We start from the raw sequence: 20033 nt of genomic DNA on the forward strand, positions 1-20033 counted from the left end.
TAATGTCAAAAAATGTCTGAAATATTATTCAAATAAGATTTTATACAGAGAGATTTGCAAAGCATATACAGATAAGGCATATTGATTCAATATTTTAAAATATACTTTTTTAAATATTAATTTTAACATGAACCATTTGCGAAGTAGGATCATAGTTGAGAGCATCATTTAATAAAATGTCTTCAACAAGAAGGCCACAGATCAGACCAGATCTCTGACCAGATCAGAGAACTTGTATAAACAAAGTACTATTTCATCTCCTCTCTCAGATATTACATAATCTGTAGAAGAAATGTTACTTCCTCTCTCCATCTCTCTCAACCCCCCTTATCGGGACTACATCTCTGTCAGAGAGACCTCTGATTGGCAGATATGTATATCAGGATGGTCAGCATCACCAAACTTTCCATTAGAGAGGTATGGGTACATTCTCTCAGTAAACGTGTCTTTGTATTTGTAGATGTGTGTCATGTCTTTCAGGTCGTAGAAAGACACCTCCCTCTTGTCATAGTCCAGCTGCACACTGGTCCTCTGGGGTTTCCTCTTCATTGTGATGCTTATCTCCTGCACTATATTTACCTCTCCTCAAATATATGGATTAGTATCTATACACCGTGGTTGCAAATATTTCCTTCTTCCTGTTGATTGACTCCTTGGCCACACCTATATGCCAGTAAGAGTGGTCCCCTACCTCAAGCTCCCAGCTGTCTTTTCTTGACCTGAACCCTTCAGAGCCTAGAACATTGGCGTAAATGTTGTTCCTCTCTGGGTTGTCAGGGAGCTGCTGCCTTTTTTCTAAATGTCTCACAGTGGTCAGATCATCAGACGGAGAGAGCCTACATTCAGCAGTATTGGAGTCCAGAATCACAGGAGTGTACTTGCCAATCCTTCGTATCTTCTTTCAGACTATGAACTGCAGATTTCCCAGGTGTTTGACCACATCTACCAGTGCTCCTGAGACCAGCTGTGGATCTGGCAGTGTGAACTGGGCTCTGGAGCTTGTCTGGGTGTGTTTGTAGCTCTTGAGAAATGACACATTCTGTTTCCGCAGGTTCTGTTTCACAGCAGGGATGATTTATGTAAGAGAGGTGATCTGGTCCTGAATGTTCTTTCTCTCTGGCGATTATCTTACCCTTCTCCTTCTCTTCCTCCATCCGTGCAGTCAGTCTGGCCTCCTCTTCTTCTCTCAGGAACTGGTGAAGCTTCTCAAGCTCCCCCCTGATCTGCCTCTCTGTCGCTCCCAGCTGCTTCCTGGAGCATTACATGTCTCCTCTAAGTCTTCACATTTGGTCTACTTGTCCTGCAGTGACTAAAACAGATGTTAGTTTTTCCTTCAGGTATTGCTGTAAGGGTATGAATGTGTGTCCATGGTCATCAGGAGATTCACATTTGTGACCCACAGCTCTCTGCTTCACCTTACATAACCACTTTGGTTCATCTGTATGTTTACTACAAATTATCTCTCTGTCATCCTTTGGATAACTATAATTTCTCCCTTCCCTGGACCCTCCTGCTTTCTATATCCCTGCATATTTGTCAGCCAGCTGCTTTAATGAAAAATGAATTGCAGCATCCTTAGAAGGTTTCCTCTTACAGACTAGACAGTTCTTGTTTTTGGTCTGATCCCAGTATTTTGGATACAGGTTCTCTGAAAGTCTCTGAACAGATATGACAGCACTGGTAAGTATCCGGTAGAGCTTTCTCAGCCATTTTCTTGAACAGTGCTGATGGTATCCTAGTGTCCTTTGATTAGCAAAAAAAAACAATTGACACTAGAGCAACCACTTCACTTCATATGCGTAAAGCTAAATTGTAGTTTTAACGCTAAATTGTAAATATTTCGCCACTATGGCCTATTTATTGCCTTACCTCCCTAATCTTACTACATTTGCACACACTGTACATAGATTAGTCTATTGTGTTATTGACTGTACATTCGTTTATCCCATGTTTAACTCTACATTGTTGTTGTCGCACTGATTTGCTTTATCTTGGCCAGGTCGCAGTTGTAAATGAGAACTTGTTCTCAACTGGCCTACCTGGTTAAATAAAGGTGAAATAAAATAAATATGACCAAAATAAATAAAGAAAATAAGTATGTGTCTGTGGTCAGACGCCTCACAAGTCCTTAACTGGCAGCCTCATTAAATAGTACCCGCAAAACACTAGTCTCAACGTCAACAATGAAGAGGTGACTCCGGGATGCTGGCATTCTAGATAGAGTTGCAAAGAAAAAGCCATATCTCAGACTGGCCAATAAAAAGAAAAGATTAAGATGGGCAAAAGAACACAGACAATGGAAAGAGGAACTCTGCCGAGAAGGCCAGTATCCTGGAGTCACCTCTTCACTGTTGACGTTGAGCCTGGTGTTTTGCGTGTGCTATTTAGTGAAGCTGCCAGTTCAGGACTTGTGAGGCATCAGTTTCTCAAACTAGACACTCTAATGTACTTGTCCTCTCAGTTGTGCACCGGGGCCTCCCACTCCTCTTTCTATTCTGGTTAGAGCCAGTTTGTGCTGTTCTGTGAAGGGATTAGTACACAGCGGTGTACGAGATCTTCAGTTTCATGGCAATTTCTCACATGGAATACCTTCATTTCTCAGAACAAGAATAGACTGATGAGTTTCAGAAGAAAGCCTGTTTCTGGCCATTTTGAGCCTGCAATCGAACCCAGAAATGCTGATGCTCCAGATACTCAAAAGGCAATTGATAGCTTCTGTATGCTGGCTTTGGACTCAGGTCTCACGGTAGAATTGGTTAAGGACCATACTGAACACCATTTTCACAATTTTCAGCCAGTTAGAGAGGGTGTTGAAGTTCACACTGTTCTCTGCCAAATTATCTTCCATGCATCTAGACACCATCTGTGGTCACCTTTGCCGTAACCTAGAGAGAGGACAGACCAGAACAACAGTTTAGTTTAGGGCATTTTCTAATTCAAAAAATCCAGTCTTCTAAGACAAATGTCTCAGAGAATAACACACTGTTGAAAAAAATGTGTTTCCTATTTTTTATTTAATTTAATTGGCTTATACTCCCCTATGATCTTGGCGATCTCACTGCAGAGTTACATGCCAGGCAGTCAGAGTGCTAATCCTTAGGAAGAAATCCCAACCATCCAGCAGACCCAATCTGGTGAGATTTGTTATTAAAGCAAGACAAAAACAAACAAAAAACAACAACAAGGCAATACACATATCACTGGAGGTGGGGAAAACTTCAAATGATTTGGAGTAACTGTCAACCATTACCAACATCTCTTTTTTCCTTTTACAGGCAGGCATGTGAATAAAACAATTTGCATATTTACCAAAGGGCCCCAGTGTAACGGCGTTCTTTTGTTGTTGAAGGAGAGTCGGACCGAAATGCAGTGTGTAAGTTACTCATGTTTATTGAATGAAGACAAAACGAACGAACTAACACGAATAACTAAATAAATACAAAAAAAACAACAAACAGAACGAAACCTAATACAGCCTGACTGGTGCAACCTACACAGAGACAGGGACAATCACCCACGAAATACAAGGCGAAAAACAGGCTACCTAAATACGGTTCCCAATCAGCGACAACGAGAAGCACCTGACTCTGATTGAGAACCGCCTCAGGCAGCCAACCTAATTAACACACACACACCCCTAATCAACTACCAACCCAAACACTACAAACCCCAATACAGAAATACAATACAAAATAACCCCATGTCACACCCTGGTCTGACTAACTAATAAACTAAAACACACAATACTAAGACCAAGGCGTGACAGAACCCCCCTAAGGTGCGGACTCCCGAACGCACCTCAAAACCATAGGGAGGGTCCGGGTGGGCGTCTGTCCATGGTGGCGGTTCCGGCTCCGGACGTGGACCCCACTTCAAAAATGTCATTGTTCCTCCACTTCGCGTCCATGGATAATCCACCCTAACCGCCGACCATGGCCGAATAGTCCTCACCCAGAACCCTACATAATAGAAAAGCAGCTCGTGACTGAGGGGCAGCTCGGGACTGAGGGGCAGCTCGGGACTGAGGGGCAGCTCGGGACAGAGGGGCAGCTCGGGACAGAGGGGCAGCTCGGGACAGAGGGGCAGCTCGGGACAGAGGGGCAGCTCGGGACTGAGAGGCAGCTCAGCACTGAGGGGCAGCTCAGCACTGAGAGGCAGCCCAGCACTGAGAAAAAGCCCAGTACTGAGAAAAAGCCCAGCCAGGAAGTAGAATCCGGTAGATCCAGGCTGACTGGCGGATCCTGGCTGACTAGCAGATCTGGCAGATCCTGGCTGACTGGCGGATCCTGGCTGAAGGCAGATCTGGCAGATCCTGGCTGACTGGAGGATCCTGGCTGACAGGCAGATCTGACAGATCCTGGCTGACTGGCAGATCCTGGCTGACTGGCGGATCCTGGCCGACTGGCGGATCCTGGCTGACTAGCAGATCTGGAAGAGTCTGGTTGACTGGCAGATCTGGAAGAGTCTGGTTGACTGGCAGATCTGGAAGAATCTGGTTGACTGGCAGATCTGGAAGAGTCTGGTTGACTGGAATGGTCTGGCTGACTGGCAGATCTGGAAGAGTCTGGCTGACTGGCAGATCTGGCTGCTTCATGCTGACTGACGGCTCAGGCTGCTCCATGCAGATTGACAGCTCTGGCGGCTTCCTGCAGATTGGCAGCTCCATGCAGACTGGCAACTCCATGCAGACTAGCAGATCTGGAAGAGTCTGGTTGACTGGCAGATCTGGAAGAGTCTGGTTGACTGGCAGATCTGGAAGAGTCTGGTTGACTGGCAGATCTGGAAGAGTCTGGTTGACTGGCAGATCTGGAAGAGTCTGGTTGACTGGCAGATCTGGAAGAGTCTGGTTGACTGGCAGATCTGGAAGAGTCTGGCTGACTGGCATATCTGGAAGAGTCTGGCTGACTGGCAGATCTGGAAGAGTCTGGCTGACTGGCAGATCTGGAAGAGTCTGGCTGACTGGCAGATCTGGAAGAGTCTGGCTGACTGGCAGATCTGGAAGAGTCTGGTTGACTGGCAGATCTGGAGGAGTCTGGTTGACTGGCAGATATGGAGGAGTCTGGTTGATTTGCAGATCTGGAAGAGTCTGGTTGACTGGCAGATCTGGAAGAGTCTGGCTGACTGGAATGGTCTGGCTGACTGGCAGATCTGGAAGAGTCTGGCTGACTGGCAGATCTGGCTGCTTCATGCTGACTGACGGCTCAGGCTGCTCCATGCAGATTGACAGCTCTGGCAGCTTCCTGCAGATTGGCAGCTCCATGCAGACTGGCAACTCCATGCAGACTAGCAGATCTGGAAGAGTCTGGCTGACTGGAATGGTCTGGCTGACTGGCAGATCTGGAAGAGTCTGGCTGACTGGCAGATCTGGCTGCTTCATGCTGACTGACGGCTCAGGCTGTTTCATGCAGATTGACAGCTCTGGCGGCTTCTTGCAGATTGGCAGCTCCATGCAGACTGGCAACTCCATGCAGACTAGCAGCTCAGGCTGCTGTATACAGACAGGAGGCTCCGGCAGCGCTGTAGAGGAGGAAGGCTCTAGAACCGCTGAACAGACGGGAGACTCCGACAGCGCAGGAGAGGGAGAAAGCGCTGGCTGCGCTGAACAGGCGAAGCGCACTGTAGGCCTGATGCGTGGTGCTGGCACTGGTGGTATTTGGCCGAGGACACGCACAGGAAGCCTAGTGCGGGGAGCTGCTACTGGAAGGCTGGGGTGTGGAGGTGGTTCTGGATAGACCGGACCGTGCAGGCGCACTGGAGCTCTTGAGCACCGAGCCTGCCCAACCTTACCTGGTTGAATACTCTCGGTTGCCCTGCCAGTGCTGTGAGGAGAAATAGCCCGCACTGGGCTATGTAGGCTAACCGGAGAAACAGAGCGCAAGGCTGGTGCCATGAAAACCGGCCCAAGGAGACGCACTGGAGAACGGATGCGTAGAGCCGGCTTCATAGCATTTGGCTCGACGCTCAATCTAGCCCGGCCGATACGCGGAGCTGAAATATACCGCACCGGGCTATGCACCCGCACTGGGGACACCGTGCGCACCTCTGCATAACAGGGTGCCTGTCCGGTCTCTCTAGCCCTCCGGTATGCACAGGGAGATTGCGCAGGTCTCCTACCTGACGCAGCCATACTCCCTGATAGCCCCCCCCCCAAAAAATTTTGGGGCTGCTTTTCGGTTTTCGCTCTGCGCCGCCGTGACTTTCTCTTTAACTCCATTCTTCGATAGCCCTCTTCGCACTGCTCCAGTGAATCCCAGGCGGGCTCCGGCACTCTCTCCGGGTCGGCCGCCCACCTATCTATTTCTTCCCACGTCGTTAAATCCCATGTCCATTCTCTGAATAATTCCTCCTCCCTTTGCTGCTCCAACTGTCGCTGCCTGTTAACACGCTGCTCCGGTTTACTCTTCGCCTGCTGCGCTTTAGGGCGGCTACACTCTTCTGGTTTAGCCCAGGGTCCTCTTCCGTCCAGGATTTCTTCCCATGTCCAAAAATCCTTATAACGAGGCTCCACTTTGCGCGGCTCTTTGCGCTGCTCCTGCCTGTTGACACGCTGCTCGGTCCGAGAGTGGTGGGTGATTCTGTAACTGTGTTCTTTTGTTGTTGAAGGAGAGTCGGACCGAAATGCAGCGTGTAAGTTACTCATGTTTATTGAATGAAGACAAAACGAACGAACTAACACGAATAACTAAATAAATACAAAAAAACAACAAACAGAACGAAACCTAATACAGCCTGACTGGTGCAACCTACACAGAGACAGGGACAATCACCCACGAAATACAAGGCGAAAAACAGGCTACCTAAATACGGTTCCCAATCAGCGACAACGAGAAGCACCTGACTCTGATTGAGAACCGCCTCAGGCAGCCAACCTAATTAACACACACACACACACACACACCCCTAATCAACTACCAACCCAAACACTACAAACCCCAATACAGAAATACAATACAAAATAACCCCATGTCACACCCTGGTCTGACTAACTAATAAACTAAAACACACAATACTAAGACCAAGGCGTGACACCCAGGGGACCAGTAATTCCCCCTTTGGACACATGACTCACATTGTGATTCATACGCCCGAAAATAACATCAACACTGCCTGTTAAATAAAAAATAAACTAATCAGAATAAAAAATGGAATTCTCTCTTGATAACTCCATAAGGAAATAATTGTATCCCATAAGGTAATGAATCAAATAGACTTAGAGACCGCTCACTCTCTCTCTCTGTCTGTCCTTGTGGTCTGAATTACACAGGACTATTGATAAATTATAAACTGCTTCCTGATTTTTTGTTTTTACAAAGCCCATAAAAAAACAAAACAATGTCTGCTGTCTTTCTCGTGAGGGTGATCAGGCCTCACCAGGACGTCAGAACAGAAGCCAGAGGTCAGTCAGCCCTATTAAGTGAGTGTTTGTTTTCCTGTACCCCAGACATTATTTAAAGATATTTCAAACATTTTGTGTATCAGGTTTACATTGGGTTTTTTAGTACATTTCTTCTAATCAAGAGAATTTACATATGTGCAACAGAAACTCTGACAATAGAAACTTTCATTTGTGTACAGCATCTTTCTAACCTGTGAAGAACCCACTAAAACCAAATAAAAGACCCCACACTTCTAAATCAAACAGAATATTAACCACTAACAAATATTAATTAATAGGTGGGTTGTTTGTGGGTGCTGATGTGTGTGTAGCAAAAAATCGTAGGGTAAACACAAACAGCATAGCAAGGCCTAGCTTAATTTGGGAGTTTCCGTAACTGCTGAAATCCGGGCACTTTTAACTGCTCTCCTAAGGAAGCCTTTCAAAGGGAGAGATACAGAATAATTGATAAACATTCAAAAAAACTTGGTAGCAGACATTCCATCAGAAAGAAAATAAACATGTACTTAGTTTTCCGTCCTAAAAAGTCTTAATCATTTATCGAGTTTACTGCATCTTGGGCAGGAAGTCTCGATAAACCCACGCGTATACAGAATTATACTTCAGACACATTTATACTTCAGACATATCAGATGATAGAGTGTCCCATAAAGCTGAATTGGGCACCTTCTAAGGTAAACAACTTTCTTGTAATCGTAATCTTTTTGACCAGTTGCATTGACATGTAATTCTGTACAAACTGTCCCTAATTTCCCCACTGCGTCGGTCACAGCCTGTTTGAGTTCAGTGTGTACTGGCGGCTATCTATTGTTCCACAGAAAGGTTATCTCTTAATCCTAACAAAAGATGACTTTACCACGAGAGCAGTGGACCAGGCCTTGAAGAGTGAGCAGCATCTAATTTAACATCAGTCCCAATGCTCAATTCATCTGTCTTACTCCTTCAAATTACTAAGATTATTGCCTTATTGGATTGCTATCTGAAAGCCAATTACCATTCACTTTGTTACTTTCAATAGTCTCCATAATCTATTCACTTCTACTAAAACCGCCTCTTTCCAGTAGAACAAAAAAAATCTCAATCACTAACTCCTAATTCACATGGATCACACTCAAAAAATGTTCTGCTTTTCCCCCTATTGCAAAGTTTAAAACAAACATGATAACTTTCTCCATATTGGAAGGCATTGTTTTCATTTTAGTATACCTTCAAAATGTTACTCTATATTTTTTTACCAATCTCTGTCGGATATTCACTTTCTGCTTCAATGTTTATTAAATGTCTATTATTTTAAGATTCCTATGTAATGCTTTGGAGGGATCAATATGTATTTACTGGGTTGGCACTTTATCAGTCCCCAGTAGATGTCACGCTCCGTCCATAATGGGCGGCAGGGTAGCCTAGTCGTTAGAGCGTTGGACTAGTAACCGGAAGGTTGCAAGTTCAAACCCCTGAGCTGACAAGCTACAAATCTGTTGTTCTGCCCCTGAACAGGCAGTTATTATGTTCCTAGGCCATCATTGAAAATAAGAATTTGTTCTTGACTGACTTGCCTAGTTAAATAAAGGTAAATAATAATAATAATACCTCTACCTAACACTTTAAACAGTTGAGTTGGTGAAGACAGAAAATCATTGGTTCTATTTAACAGGGTACGGGCTTATTTAAAAATGTTTTACCAGGGTGGAGGAAATCACATAAGTATGTATAGTTTTATTGGTTAGTGGTAAATCAAGTCCCGTTCAATGCTTTAACCTCATCTTCATCAAAGGATCCATAAAGGGACCACTCTGAACAGAATACCTTTTACACCACTTACGAACATCTGCATGTGGGTGTGCAAGCTGTATATATGTATTTTGTCTATTCTTACTTCATCAGATCATCATCGTAATAACCCATTATACAAATATTCTGTTACTTTATCTCTAGTAACCCATTATGCATTTGTATACATTTATAAATGTATAAATCTTTAGGTTTTCACCTCCACACTACAGCAACAATCACAGCGCAGCAGCCCGAGAGGTACAAATATCTTTCAACGGCTTCTCCTGTCAGTGCTCACTACCTATAGATCTAAAAACTCAGCTCACACAGAACTGGTTGGGGTATCCATTCTTTCACGCACTCAGTAATCCTCTTTCACACTGGAGCTAGTCCCCTGATAGCTCTCATTCACTCTGTACAGTCAGCTTAATATCCACATTTCAATCTCTTAACATTCAAATTTCAATCAATCATTTTATTATCCAAATTCCAAGGAGCTTATCACCCACATGTCAATCAATCAGCTTATTTTCCAAATTCAATACAAAACTTTCACATCCACATCCACTTAGTACTATTCCCAAACACACTCGGTATTCTATCTTATTACAATGTGCATCTTCAACAATTCTCTGTCATTACCTCCTACGCACCTTATGCATCTTCACTATACATATAAAATAGCACAGTGTGCACTTTATGCTATTCTCTACCAGTGGCTGCAGACCATGTAGACATTTCTCTTATAAATACCTACAGACTCTAGCCATCTTCATGTCATCTGTATCTTCAACGGTTCCTCTATAGTCTCTACAGTCGCCATAGTCTTTACAGTATCCATGATCCCTGAACATTTGTCGTCCCTAAGCATCCATAGTCCCAATAGCATCCATAGTCCCTATAGTTATAGCAATCTATGGTCCCTACAGCATCTATAGTCCCTCAGCATCATAGTATCAATAGTTTATATAGTCATAAACGCTATGGTTTCTATAGGCTCTTTAGTCTTGCCGCTTCCAGTACATGTAAATAACTCCCCGTATTCAGAAACACCTTGTGTTATTTTGTAGGCTAGTGGAACCCTCCTTCTACATCTTTATGTTAAATTTTATTGGTTTTATATTTTTATTTTATTTAATACAGATTCATTTAAATTGACTTACTGAAATCAGTTGCCGTCCCTCAATTGTTTGCGGATGATGTGTCTCCTCCTGGGCAGCTCACAGTAAGGGTCTGGTCTGGGCGGGTCCTCATCCTCGTTTGGTCAGATGGGAATTCCCCTAACGCTTCACAAAATGCTCCACAGGTTTTCCTCGCAGACCCCCACTGGAAAGCTCTGCAGGCTGAATCAATCATGCTGCTCGTGGAAATTCTTACACAGGGACACGCAAAGTCAAAGTTAAATTAATAATTGTTTATTTGTCAGTGTGCTGGAGAGGTTCTAACCAACTCAATTTACCATATACCATATATATGGCTATACACAGACAAGTTACATTTGCATGATTTAGCATAATTAATTAATCATTACCATTTTGTTTCATTCATGTGACCTACCAATACTGGTTCATAACATGTGATAGATCAATACCTCATGAGGCGTCTTTTCTCTCAGCTGAAACCTTGAAACTGAGACATTTTTAGTTTCAAACTGAGACGTCTTTCGTTCTTCTGAAAACAAGGTCTGGGCATACTGCCAAGTTGCAGCTACTGATAGTGAGGATTTGTTCAGTCAGCATTCTTGCATGAACACAGAAATTGGTTTATAGAACAGCACATGAATAGAACACAGACATTTGTTATAAGAAAGCACTAACATAAAAATGTCCATTACAATACATTTATAAAAAATGTAAAGCTGAATGGCTTGAGTCAATAAACATTCAACTCTTTTAAGTAAATAAATAAGTTCAGGATGAAACATGTGCTTAACAAGTCACATAATAAGTTGCATGGACTCACTCAGTGTGCAGTAATAGTGTTCAACATGATTTTTAAATGATTACCTCATCTATATACCCCACACATACAATTATCTGCAAGGACCCACAGTCGAGCAGTGAAATTCAAGCAAAGATTCAACCACAAAAACCAGGGAGGTTTTCCAATGGTTCGCAAAGAAGGGCACCTATTGGTAGATGGGTAAATAGCAGACATTGAATATCCCTTTGAACATGGTGCAGTTATTAATTACACTTTGGGTGGTGTATCCCAGTCATTACAAATACATATACAGGTACCCTTTCTAACTCAGCTGCCCGGAGGGGAAGGAAACCGCTCAGGAATTTCATCATGAGGCTAATGGGGATTTAAAACAGTTACAGAGTTTAAATGGCTGCAATGGGAGATAACTGAGGATGGGTCAACAACACTGTAGTTACTCCACAATACTAACATAAATGACAGAGTAAAAAGAAGGAAGCCTGTACAGAATAAAAATATTCCTAAACATGCATCCTGTTTGCAATAAAGGCACTAAAGTAATACTGCTAACACAAAAATCCAAAACATCACAGAGTACCACTTTTTGGGGGGTTCAAGCATGGAGGTGGCTGCATCATGTTATGGGTATGCTTGTCATCGGCAAGGAATATGGATTTGTTTTTCAGATACAAATCAATAGAGCTATGCGCAGGCAAAATCCTGGAGGATAACTTGTTTCAGACACTGGGAGACAAATTCACCTTTCACCAGGACAATTACTTAAAACACAAAGCCAAAAGTTGCTGAAGTTGCTTATCGTGATGACATTGATGACACTGAGTGGCCTAGTTAAAGTTTTGACTTAAATCGGATTGAAAATCTATGGCAAGACATGAAAATGGCTGTCTAGCAATAATCAACAACAAACGTGACAGAGCTTGAAGAGTTTTTTAAAGAATAAATGGGCAAATATTGTACAATCCAGGTGTGCAAAGCTCTTAAATACTTACCCAGAAAGACTCACAGCTGTAATCGATGGCAAAGGTGATTCTATATACAGGACGTTATGCACACTAGAGCTGTCACTTTATTTTCAAATTGCAAATTTCTTCAACGAATCTACCTCTGTTACAGAAAGTTCAAAGGTGAAACATTTGATTAACACACTAGCCATTTCCTGCAGTCAAATGACCCAGTGGCCTTGTGCTGGACATTTGTAATGTTTGTTCTTTTCTAATAACAAATTTCTGTATTCAATTCATGTGCTTTTCTAATAACCATTACCTGTGTTCATGAAAGTGACTGACTGAACGAATCCTCACTATCAGTAGCCTGCAATTTGACAGTATGCCCAGAACTTTGCTTTGAGAACAAAATATATCTCAGTTTCAAGGTCTCAGCTTAGAGAACAAGCCTTGTGAGTTATTGGTCTGTCACATGATATGAAACAGTATTGATCGGTCACATGAATGAAACACAATGGGTATGATTAATTCATTATGTTAAATCATGTAAATATAACTTGTCTGTGTATAGCTGTATTGTCACGCCCTGACCTTAGAGATCCTTATTATTCTCTATGTTTGGTTAGGTCAGGGTGTGACTCGGGTGGGAAATTCTATGTTTTCTGTTTCTTTGCTTTTGGCCGAGTGTGGTTTCCAATCAGAGGCAGCTGTCTATCGTTGTCTCTGACTGGGGATCATACTTATGCAGCCCTTTTTCCCACCATTAGGTTGTGGGATCTTGTTTTCTGTTTAGTTACTGTTGCCTGACAGAACTGTTCGTTTTCAATTTTGTTATTTTGTTTTAGTGTTTTTTAAATTAAAATCATGAACACCTTCCACCTTGGTCTACTTTTTCTACCACCAACGAGAGCCGTTACATGTATATAAGACAACCTCTGGGACTGCCCCAGCAGAGCTCCTGACAGACAGACGTTCACAATGGTGCATCAAGTTTGTTGGAACGTCTCCAGCGTGCTGACAATAAACAATGAATAATTTAAGATTGACTTTGAGTGTCCCTGTGTAATAATTTCCACAACAGCCTGATGGGTGGAATGTTAATCATATTTTTCACAATTGATTAACATTATTTAAAAAACCCACAGAATATCCAGTGTTTCTATATCAATCAATTTTGTTATATTTCAGTGTTTTGTGATGTGTTTATAAAGTGCAATATTGGAATGCAAACTCAAAATGGTATACATTTCAACTCTATATCTGACATGGTACATGTCTTCTTTTTTTAAGCCAATAATCATGTGTGTGTGAGGTGTATACTTTTGTTTCAAAGTAGATTTGTTTAAGATGACCAAGAAACACCCTGATTTAGCCCACTGCAGCATAAGGTTAAACGGGAACGCCAAATTCATATTGTTCTCGGGGTACAATGACTTTGTAGAAGAAAGATGGACACTTTCCACTGCTCAATTACCTTCCTGTATCTGCAAGTTAAGCTTTTGCAGCCTCCTTATCTCCAAGTCCTTTTTATTTTAGTCGCACCTGCATCTCCTCAATGTTCTTCTGCAACACTTTATCATTCTACTTTCATACTAGGAGGGTTTTTACTTTCTTGCATAGCTACAGATGTGATATAGAAACAGTGGAGTTGAAAACAAGCATCTCTTAAATACATGTATCTCAGTCAGACAATCCAAGATAAAAACGAATAAACATTTTCAGAAGCAATAGAAATGATGACTGCAAAAAAAGAGAGAAGGATTTTGAGTAATCAACTACAATCAAGAGCAATGAAAGCCATGCCTCTAAACAAACTCAGTGCCAGCGTCTACCTTTGTTGACAACAATGTAAAAGTGCTAGAATGCAAACTATTTCAAATGGGAGCCTTATAAAACAACTTGTATGTGTCTATCATTTTGGGGGAGACTTAGAATGTGGGCATTCACATTGCCTTGGCACAAGAGTTACAGTTAATCTGACTCTAGCTACGTGCACTGAACAAAAATATACATGCAACATGTAAAGTCTTGGTCCCATGTTTCATAAAAGAACCCAGAAATGTTGCATTCACACAAAAATCGTATTTCTCAAAAATGCACAAATTTGTTTACATCCCTGTTAGTGAGCATTTCTCTTTTACCAAGATAATTCATTCTTCTGACAAGTGTGGCATATTAAGAAGCTGATTAAACAGCATGGTTATGACACAGCTGCACCTTGTGCTGGGGACAATAAAAGTCTACTTTAAAAAATATACAGTTTTGTCACACAACACAATGCCACAGGCGTCTCATGTTGAGGGAGTGTGCAATTGGATGTTAATTTCTCTACCATAAGCCGCCTCCAACGTTCTTTTAGAGAATTTGGCAGTATGTCCAACCAGCCTCACAACTGCAGACAATGTGTATGGCATCGTGTGGATGAGAGGTTTGATGATGTCAACCTTGTGAACAGAGTGCTACTATGTGGCGGTGGGGTTATGGTAATAGCAGGCATAAGCTACGGACAAATGCATTTTATTGATGGTAATTTGAATGCAGAGATACCGTGATGAGATCCTGAGGCCCATTGTTGTGCCATTCATCTGCTGCCATCACCTCATGTTTCAGCATAATAATGCACGGCCCCATCTCGCAAGGATCTGTACACAATTCCTGGAAGCTGAAAATGTCCCAGTTCTTCAATGGCCTGCATAATCACCAGACATGTCACCCATTGAGCAAGTTTGGGATGCTCTGGATTGACATGTACGACAGCATGTTCCAGTTCCTTCCCATATCCAGGAAATTTGCACAGCCATTGAAGAGGAGTGGGCAACATTCCACAGGCCACAATCAGTAGCTCTTTGCGAAGGAGATGTGTCGAGCTGCATGAGGAAAATCATGGTCACACCCGATACTGACTGGTTTCCTGGTCCACACATTTCAAACAATTTAAATTAGTCACCCAAAGTATTGTCATTATACCCTGATGAAGACAGCTTGTCTGTCGAAACGTTGTTTATAAAAATATTGCGTCTGAGCTCCTAGAGTGTGAGGATCTCCTTTTCTTATTCAAGTGTTCTGCTCCTCTAGCCAGCACCTTGCCTAAACAGGTGTGTGTTTCTTTCGCATCCAGATTTTCCATCGGTGACAATTGGTGACATATTTTCAAGAGAATATTCTAAAATCAGCATAAATAAATTATGCGCATTTTCCCATCAGTGGTGTGTTTCCACCAAAAGGAGTTGTGGATAAAAACTAGTACATGTGATGTAGCGCACACAATCAAGGCAGGATTTAAAAAATCACAGGCCCTGGGGACTTTTGTTTTATCTCGCTCAAATGTTGTGCACAAGTTTGAGCATTTCTCCTTTGCCAAGATAATCCGTCCACCTGACAGGTGTGGTCATTAGGGTAACTAGCCCCTGGGGTAACTGTACCCCCCACCCCCATAATTCACATTAAGACCACAAGATGTCACAATTCTTTCCCCAAAACATTCCCTGACTGCCACTGCTCTTGCTCAACAAAAAAATGTTCTGTGCCATCACAACTTTTGGAGATATTTCAACAAAACGATTTTGTGGTAAGTTGATCTTGAAATTTGGAAAAAGTTGTAGATATATCGCAATGAAGTTAGATCTATGACTGTTTTTTATATATATATGCACAACTAGGAAAGCCTTGAGATAAATAATCCACTAGTGCGAAAAATGTAGATACTTTTTGAGTAAAGTAGTAATATGTTGGATGAGTGTGTTGGGGGAACTAACCCCCCCCCCCCCCCCCAACAGCACTTGCATAGAAAAATACGTTTCTCAGCAGATGTGTTTTATGTAAAACACAGTTATCAAAAAATAAATGTTCCAATATTTTAAAAAAAAGAAGAAAAATGACAGGAGCAAATATTACATCTTTAAGTGGGGTTTGGACCTCTTCATAGCTGTGCCCACATATTGATGGAGACATTTTATTAACTTTAGGGGTAACTGACCCCTGTTACTTTATTGTACTTTATAGCCTTTTGCTATTGCTATTAAATGTTATATTCCAATGTTATTTAATGTTATATTCCATTCCAGTATTATATTCCAATATTTGCATTTATTAATTAAAATCTATTGAAAACCTTTTGTTCCTGAATGTAATTTTAATGGTTACATGTGCAATACCCCCCACCCCCATAATTAATTAAAATAATGAAAATAAGATGTTAAATATTACTCACTAAAGAATTTCTAAATAAAATGATACAATTAATTTTAAAATATGCCATAATCTTCTACCGGGGTAAACGGCACCTCCACGGGCCAGATAACCCATGGAAGGGGGGGGGGAGTATTCAATTGGCATGCTGACTGCAGGGATGTCCAAAAGAGCTGTTGCCAGAGATTGTTATGTTCATTTCTCTACCAAAAGCTGCCTCTTAACGTAGTTTTAGAGAATTTGGTAGTACATCCAACCGGCCTCACAAACGCAGACCTCGTGTCACCATGCCAGCCTAGGACCTCCACATCCTGCTTCTTTAGCTGCGGGATCATCAGAGGAGGCGGAGAGGGGATTCTGATGAGTATTTCTGTCTGTAATAATGCCCTTTTGTGGGGAAAAACTAATTCTGATTGGTTGGGTCTGAAACCTCAGTGGGTGGGTCTGACTCCCCAGTGTGTGGGCCTATGCCCTTCCAGGCCAACCATGGCCAGTCATGTGAAATCCAAAGATTAGGGCCTAATGAATTTATTTAAATTGACTGATTTCCTTCTATGAACTGGAGCACAGTAAAATCTTTGAAATTGTTACATTGTGTTTATATTTTTGTTCAGTACAATTTTCAGTGGCACACTGACTCACCTAATGATGAATATGAAGCCATAGGCTACTCACGTTGATGGCCGATGCACTAATCGTGGCAAGTGTATTTCAGAATGAGCTACTTTGAAAAACAGTGCCGCTGTTGTTTCTATTGATTCTACAGACAAATTATAGGCTTCTCTTTTCAGCAGTAGGCATTTGCTTTCCAAACTACGTTTTTCCAGCGATTGTATTTTGAAATCTGCGAAAGGCAAACAGACATCCACAACCAGCCATAGAAATATAATCTATAGATGGCAGTTCCCATTCAAGTCAGAAGGATTGGCATACACTGTTAATTTACCCATGAGTTTAACTGTCAAATTACCAAGGTTACAAAACCCTTCTATGGATTATATGTCTATGGTCATAACGTAACAAGCTGTATATTTGGCATGCATGCTGCCCAAACTGCGGCCTTCCCGGCTGTAGGCATTCTTGAGCCCCCTACGGGCTTGGGCCCAATTCTTGACTCACACAATTGACATGTCACATGTATTTATTATGCAGTTTATTTATTTATTTTCATTTATCATTTACCCAATCAAGGCAGGGCTCCCCAGATACCCACATGGGCCCCCTACCTACTCTCCTCCCCCCATCTGATGATTAGCAGAGCAGCAGAAGGAAGCAGCAGGCTGTCTAAACTCATTGAGAACGCGCTCCTGAGTTTTCCTGTGGTTGGCGGTTGCATTAAAACACTAAATACTCTACTTGGAAGTATGTGAACATGTGGAACATCGCATTCCAAAATATGGAGTTGGTCCCCCATTTGCTGCTATAATAGCCTCCACTCTTCTGGGAAGATGTTGGAACATTGCTGCATGGACTTGCTTCCACCCAGCCACATGAGCATTAGTGAGGTCGGGCACTGATGTTGAACAATTAGGCCTGGCTCGCAGTCGGCATTCCAGTTTATCCCAAAGGTGTTTGATGGGGTTGAGTTCAGGGTTCTGTGCAGGCCAGTGAAGTTCTTCCACACCGATCTTGACAAACCGTTTCTGCATGGACTTCGCATTGTGCACGCAATCATTTTCATGCTGAAACAGGAAAGGGCCTTCCCAAAACTGTTGGTGACGCTTGTCATTGCGCATGGTGATCTTAGGCTCTTGTGCGGCTGCTTGGTGATGGAAACCCATATTCATGAAGCTCACTGAGCTGTTCAGTATGGGCCGTTCTACTGCCAATCTTTGTCTATGGAGATTGCATGACTGTGTGCTCGATTTTACACACCTGTCAGCAATTGGTGTGGCTGAAATAGCTGATTCCACTAATTTGAAGGGGTGTCCACATAATTCAGGCACAGTAGTGTATATACTACATACTGCACGTAATATATACTGTATATATTTGAAAACATTAAAACTTAATAAGGTACAGTGCCAGTCAAAATTTTGGACAAACCTACAAATTCAAGCATTTTTCTTAATTTTTACTGTTTTCTACATTGTACAATACTAGTGAAAACATTAAAACTATGAAATAACACATATGGAATCGTGTAGTAACCAAAAAAGTGTTAAACAAATCAAAATATATTTATATTTTAGATTCTTCAAAGTAGCCACCCTTTGATTTGATAACAACTTTGCACACTCTTCGCATTCTCTCAATCAACTTCACCTGGAATGCTTTTTCAACAGTCTTGACCGAGTTCTGACATATGCCGAGCATTTGTTGGCTGCTTTTCCTAAACTCTGCCATCCAACTCATCCCAAACCCTCTCAATTGGGTTGAGGTTGGGGGACTGTGAAGGCCAGACCATCTGATGCCTAGGTCATCTGAAGCAGCACTCCATCATTCTCCTTCTTGGTCAAATAGCTCTTACACAGCCTGGAGTTGTGTTGGTGTCCTGTTGGAAAACAAACAATAGTCCCACTAAGTGCAAAACAGATGGAATGGTGTATCGCTGCAGAATGCTGTGGAAGCCATACTGGTTAAGTGTGCCTTGAATTCTAAATAAATCACTGTGTCACCAGCAAAGTACCCCCACACCTCCTCCTCCATGCTTCACGGTAGCAACCACACATGCAGAGATTATCCGTTCATCTACTCTGCGTCTCAAAAAGACAAGGTGGTTGGAACCAAAAATCTCAAATTTGGACTCATCTGACCAAAGGACATATTTCCATCAGTCCAATGTCCATTGCTTGTGTTTCTTGGCCCAAGCAAGTCTCTTCTTCATATTGGTGTCCTTTAGTAGTGGTTTCTTTGCAGCAATTCGACCATGAAGGCCTGATTTACGTAGTTTCTTCTGAATAGTTGATGTTGAGAGGTGTCTGTTACCGGTCTTCCTTTCCTGTGGCGAACCTCATGAGAGCCAGTTTCATCATAGTGCTTGATGGTTTTTGCGACTGCATTTGAAGAAACGTTCAAAGTTATTGAAATTTTCCTGATTGACTGACCTTCATGTCTTAAGTTAATGGTGGATTGCCATTTCTCTTTGCTTATTTGAGTTGTTCTTGCCATAATATGGACTTGGTCTTTTACCAGAGGATTTTATTCTGTATACCACCACTACCTTGTCACAACACAACTGATTGGGTCAAACACATTAAGAAGGAAAGAAATTCCACAAATGAACATTCAACAAGGCACACCTGTTAATTGAAATGCATTCCAGGTGACTACCTCGTGAAGGTGGTTGAGAGAATGACAAGAGTGTGCAAAGCTGTCATCAAGGTAAAGCCCTTTTACTGTACTAACAAATGGCGGAAATAAATGTTACATTCTGTACATAATCATCTTTACTTTATTTAGATGTGATGGGCAATAGGCATACCCTAGGTTTTTAAAGCAACCCATTTAAGGGGGGAGAAGGGGAGAAAAGGGACATGAGAAAAAGTGAATGTACTGTATAGTTAATGAATTGTATCTATGATGTACAAACACATCTGTCCAAGCGTAGCAAAACAGAATTGGCTTTACCATGTTTGTAATATCTAACTGAAGCATTTCCTAATTAGAAGTTAGAACAATCACAATGATGCCAAACTCTAAAAGGTTATTGGCTCGTGGGCTGAGTCTGCCAACTGACTTTGCCGACCCCCCAGACCCCTTGATGACACAGTGATAATCCACTAGTTTGGAAACGAGAGAAAAGATGCATCCGAAATATCACCTTTTTAATTATATAGTGCACTACTTTT

General features: G+C 42.2%; 1 pseudogene; it reads right to left on the reverse strand.

Annotated features, from left to right (window-relative positions):
- Window positions 1–336: 336 nt before the first annotated feature.
- LOC135529229 (nuclear factor 7, brain-like) lies at window positions 337–18023 on the reverse strand (annotated as a pseudogene).
- Between the last annotated feature and the right edge of the window lie 2010 nt (window positions 18024–20033).

The sequence above is a fragment of the Oncorhynchus masou genome, chromosome 1, assembly GCF_036934945.1.
Source record: "Oncorhynchus masou masou isolate Uvic2021 chromosome 1, UVic_Omas_1.1, whole genome shotgun sequence".
Lineage (NCBI taxonomy): Eukaryota > Metazoa > Chordata > Actinopteri > Salmoniformes > Salmonidae > Oncorhynchus > Oncorhynchus masou.